This window comes from Dromiciops gliroides, chromosome 3 (assembly GCF_019393635.1).
Source record: "Dromiciops gliroides isolate mDroGli1 chromosome 3, mDroGli1.pri, whole genome shotgun sequence".
Lineage (NCBI taxonomy): Eukaryota > Metazoa > Chordata > Mammalia > Microbiotheria > Microbiotheriidae > Dromiciops > Dromiciops gliroides.
The window spans coordinates 407,648,053-407,654,052 of NC_057863.1; the positions used below are offsets into that span (position 1 = coordinate 407,648,053).

Sequence of the window (6,000 nt, forward strand, 5' to 3'; positions counted from 1 at the left end):
TGTAAAACTATGTGATCATATGCCAATTTCATTAAAAAAAAAAGATTTCCATGTAGACAATGGGGATACAATATGTAAACATGTCTTCCACAGCAAAGGAAAAACAATTACTACATCAATGAATTTCTGTACTCTTCTTTTCTAAAAGGTAAATTTTGAAGGCCTCATGCTTTGATTAAAGTCCCCCAGAGTAAAAAAAAAAAACACAACCTTTTTTTTTGTTAATCCCATTATGAAATATATGACAAAATTTTTAGACATATTTGAGGAAATTTCTTTTAATTTAAAAACATGCTTAAGAAAGAAGAATTTAAGTGAATAACTGTTTTCTGAACAGAAATGTAAATATGAATTTAAAGGACCAATTATAATTTTTATCCTCTTACAGAGCATAAAACACAATGATGAGTTAAACATGATCATCTTTTTTCCTTTGCCTTTCTAGATAAATGTTCCATGTGCATGTTGTGATTTCAGGGAAAACTCTCTTCACTGCAGACACTGTAATGGTATTGTTTGTTAGGGGAAAAAAAGTCTGAAAAACACATTTAAAAATAAAAGAGAAGACAAGATTGGAAATGATTCAGAAGCTTGGCTGAGGTTGAGAAGAAGTTCTTAGAGCTATGATCTAGCTGACTTCATCCACCATATCACTAAAAATCATGAGTATTCAAGCCAGACCAGGTTGTCCCTCTTAAAAATTCAAATCAAGTTAAATATTTGAAGAAAGAACAACCTGTCCCTTGATAGCCATTTTTCTTCCAAATTGTATCTGTATTGAAATAAGGAATTCTTAGGTCCAGTTTTATTTTCCAATCACTCTCCTTCCCTGTTATTTTAGTTTTTTCTTTATTCTGAGTAGTCTCTAAAAAATGTAATTCTAATGGTAAGGGCTTTCTAATTTAATTAGCAAGGCTGATAGTTCCTATAACTTAACTAAAGATAATTAAGTCAGTGACCCAGACTTCTACTCTACCTATCCTCCTGATGACCAGAGTAGGTCAGTTCCCTTGAAATGCCGCATCATTTTTTTGTGAAAGAAACTTCCAAAGATGGTCTGATGATGCAATGTGGTAAAAGGGCTAAGCTTGCTGTGTGTGTCCTATACTCAGCCGGAACATCTCCTGCTTGGAGACATTCCACAAAGTGATTTCACAGGCAAATGGTTTAATGCACGGCCAGCCAATTTAGCCTTTATTTTAAATATATTCTTTATGCATATAGATATTTTGAGATTGTGCCTTCTGGAATGATTACTGAAACCACATTGAAAAGTCATTATGCAGAAACATGGGTGTACAAATAGTTCATAGCTTAGGGGAGCTATAAATAGAACTGACTGAATCTTGTTAAAGAGTTCATGTCCCGGTTATTTAAAAGAACTACTTTGGTGGCATTGATTAGCTATAATGCTCCTAATTTGCATTTCACTAAAATAATGGAGGAAAAACAATCACATTCAGTTAGGAATATTGGTGGGAAAACAGTGAATTAGAAAATGAATTATGATCTAATTTCAACAAAAGCGTAGATTTTCTTTTTTTTTCCTCTATTGTGACATGTTCTTTTAGTACTCCAATTTTGCTGTTTAAAGATTCTAGGAAACAAATCATAAATGGGAAGATATGTATATATAGAAGATGTACATAAAGCTAATCAATTAAAGAAATAATAATTAAGCACCCTTTGTATCTAGTGCTATCCTAGATCCCTGTAGCTATATAAAGTCCCTCCTCTCCCGGCCCCGGAAAAAAAAAAAAAGGAAAAAAACACTTCCTGACCTTATGTAGCTTACAGTCTAGAGAGGGGTAGAAAATATACAGAAATAATGATAACGTGTATTTCCAACAATACATATGTTGTGAATAGGGTCATTAATTTATATTGAAGCACTCTAATAGTAAGCCAATGTTAATTATAAATACAGATCTTAAAATAATGATTGTACCTTCATAATAAAATAAACTATAAAAACAATTGTATGGATGTAGAAAAATCAGTGACCGAATAGCATAAAATTCCTTTTTCAACTTGTCCACTCACTATAGTGTTTTCGCATGTGTCTTTGTGTGTTTATTTCATAATAGAAAGGGTAGCTTGAATTTTGGACCAAATCTGATACACCAGGAAAGGATATAAGAAGATAGACACATACTAAGTTTGATTTATGATTCAGTCAATTATTGTGAAATAAAGTAGCTATTAATAAAAAAATATCTAAGTGGATTTGTTTCTGTAGTTTTTAATGAATTTAAACAATTTTGATGTGTGTACAAGAAGCTAGAGAAATAATTTTTGTAAAATGCATTTTTCTTCAAATTAGATTTACTCCATTTTCCATTAAATTTAGACAAAACCAGCCTTTCCTCAGAATTTGTTAGTCATGCAAAACTTTTCTTGTGAGTAAGGAGTCCAAAATTCACTAGTTCATAGTGTTACCTTATTTTTTAGAAATTCACTATGTGCCATTATCCTAAATAAAACTACTTATTGCATGAAACTATTATAGAGTATGTAGAATATTTCTTAATACCAGGTTTCATGAGATTTCTATATTTGAAACTGATAAAAACCATATTCTATCTATTAAGAACACAGAGTAAATATCACAGGGAAAGTGTGGAATAGAAAATTGGAAGGCATGCTCAACAAAAGTGTCTTATGAACTAATTTTATGCAAAAAAATTAGAAAAAATTTAACTTTACAATATAAATAAAAGCAGTTTGGTCTAATAGATAGAATATTCCAGGGAGAGTAAGAATCTGTTGAGTTCTATCTAAACCTAAATCTGTCGAAGATTAATTGTGGTACCTTATACATGTCATTGAACTTTATTTCTCAGTTTTTATTGGCTTCCCAAAAAGGGGGTAGGAAGGATAACACAAACTTACCTGCAGGGGGAAAACAAACAATAAGGTTTCACAAAAATTAGTGAGAACCTTCAACTTGGGGAAGCTGAAAATAGGATATTACATTATTTAAATATATTTAGTTTTGAATCTTCACGTATTATGAGGGAAGAATTAAAGATACAGAAAAATCAGGAATATAGTGAAAAATTAAGCCACGGGCATAAGGAACAATATTTTTATAGTACATGGCAAATGGAATAAATTGTTTGGTCTACATTATCTCTAGAAATCTAGTGTAGTACTGAACTTGGAATCAGGAGCCCAAGGTTTGGGTTTGAATCCAATCTTTCACACATCTCACCTCGTCTCCTGGCTCTGGTTCTTGTTTCAACAGTGTTTAGACGGAACAGACCTGGGGTTCCCCCAGCTCCCCTTGCGCTAGATCTTCGTCCTTCTGTAGCCCGCCAGCCCCTGGGACCACCCGACCACCGCTTTTGAGATTATCCGCCTCCGGGACCAGCCGCCCCTGGCCTCCGAGACCAAACAGCTCCGGGGCCAGCCTCCTCCTCCCGTTGCTGTCGGTGCCATGTGCTCCACCTCTCAGATCCGCCAAAACTTCTCCGAGGCCGAGGTCAACCGCCTGACCAACCTCTACTTGCAAGCCTCCTACTCCTACCTGTCTCTGGGTTTCTCTTTCAACCGGGATGATGTCGCTCTGCCGAGGGTGTCGCATTTTTTCCGTGACCTGGCGAAGGACAAACGCGAGGGCACCAAGAGCCTAATGAAGCTCCAGAACCAACGTGGGGGGCGGGTCCTCCTCCAGGCTGTGCAGAAACCTGGTCCAGATGAGTGGGACTGGGGGCAGCTAGGTGGCACAGTGGATAAAGCACCGGCCCTGGATTCAGGAGTACCTGAGTTCAAATCCGACCTCAGACACTTGACACTTACTAGCTGTGTGCTGCTGGGCAAGTCACTTAACTCCCATTGCCCCGAAAAAAAAAAAAGAAAGAAAAAAAAATGAGTGGGACCGCAGCTTGCATGCTAGGGAGGCTGCCCTGAGCCTGGAGAAGGGCCTGAACCAGGCCCTCCTGAAGCTGCACGCCCTGAGCTACAGCCAAGGGCATCCACACCTCTGCGATTTCCTGGAGAGCCACTATCTGGGCTAGGAGGTGAAGCGCTGAAGCGCCTGGGCGACCACCTGACCACCCTGCACCACATGCAGGCCGATCCCCAGCCCGGGCTGGGAGAATACCGAGCCTGAAGCACGACTAGGAGGAGCAGCCCCACAAGAAGGTTGAATGCCCACAATAAAGAATAAAGCCGGCTCACTGCTAAAAAAAAAAAAAAAAAAAAAGAACTGGATGACCATGAGAAAGACACTTAATCTTTCTGAGACTCAGTTTCTTTATCTACAAAATGGAAATAATATTAGCTGTAATGCCTTTCCTGTGTAGTTGTAATCCAAATATCAGTGCTTTTTATTATTATTGATTTGAATGAACTCAAAAGATGGCTTTTCCCCAAAAGTTTTCAAAAAAGCCTCACAAAGAGGCTCCAAATATTATGAGAAAAGCATTAGAAATAGGAAAAAATTCCCAACTGAGATGGTTTCCTAAACTGAAGACAGAATGCTGAGCTCTCATGTGTCTGTTCCATTAAAATCTCTGTTTCCCCTATGACCGAGTTATAATTAAGAAATTTAAACAGAAACTACAGTGAATGTCTTTTTGTAACATGCAATTATACAGAAAGTCAACCAGCAGACAGAATACAAGGAGAAAGAGGGCCCCTTCAGCAAAGTTCTCATTAGCTAGCATGATAGGAGATAAAACATGTAGCCTACAAGACTGTATGCAGAATCAGCAAGAGCAAAGGGCTCTTCTGAGAAAACCATAAAGTGGAAACAATGGAAGCCCCTAGGAGCAGCAGTAGAGAGCAACTAGTAGCACAGTGCCAATCAGCATGGTGCCACAAGCCTCAAACCAGAACAACCCAGAATAATGAGTTCTGAAGTCCCTAATATTCTTTCCTAACACAGAGAAGGCCTAAATAACAGAAGCTTTAAACCTCAAAGCTCCATGAGGCAGGCAGGGCAAACCTTAATAGGAAGAGAATAATGCTAGAAATCAGAGGAGGGACAGCTAGGTGGGACAGTGGATAGAGCACTGGCCCTGGAGTCAGGAGGACCTGAGTTCAAATCCAGCCTCAGACACTTGACACTTACAAGCTGTCTGACCCTAGGCAAGTCACTTAACCTCAATTGCCTCATCAAAAGTAAAATAAAATAAAATAAGGAAAGAAAGAAATCAGAGGACCAAAGTTGAAACCAAGTAGTACTGATAGCCCTACCAAAAAAAAAAAGTCCTGGTACAAAGTTCCACTTAAAGAAACTAAATCTGAAAAGATTAATAAATGAAAGAAAACACCACCTAGACTGAAAAACTACTAAAAATCTAGATATTCTCTCCCAGAAAAGAATTATTTTATTATTATTTATTTATTTATTATTGTATTATTATAAGTACAAGCAGAGATTCAAAGAAAAGTGGAAAAGATATTTCATATAAGGGCTTCAAGAATATCCAGAAGAAATGAACTGAGATTTTTTTTAAACGACACAAAATCCATGGAGGAAAAATTTAGAAGGAAATTAAGTAGGTTAGAAAAGAAAATAATAAATTTCACCCAAGAAATAAAATCCTTGAAAACTAAAATCAACCCTCCCCTCTTCCTAACATCTTTATTACTAATGGAGGATACCAACATCTTTCCCTAGTCACCCAGGCTCATATTCTTGATTACTCACTGTATCTCATGCCCATAACCAATTGTTGACCAAGTCCTATTAGTTCATCTCTCACATACACCACCTTCTCAACTATGACACTGCAACCACTCTGGTACAGACCCTTAACATCTCATGACTGGACTATTTCAATAGATTACTGGTTGATCTCTCCCCACTCCAGTGCATCCTTTAATGTGTGGAAATGTATTTTTATTTGGGGACCCTACCTTTGGGCTGAGATTATGAAAGCCTTGGGCCCTCAAGGTTTTTTCTGTGTGGGAGGGGCTGGTGCCCCTCCCCCTCTACTTCAGCTGAGCCAAAAAAAGCCAATACTGGACTCCAGATCAGAAGGCTGGGGG

At 37.7% G+C, this 6,000-nt stretch overlaps 1 pseudogene; it reads left to right on the forward strand.

The window, feature by feature from the left end:
* Positions 1-4,114, forward strand: part of LOC122747713 — a 100,435-nt pseudogene extending 96,321 nt beyond the window's left edge.
* Positions 4,115-6,000: the final 1,886 nt, after the last annotated feature.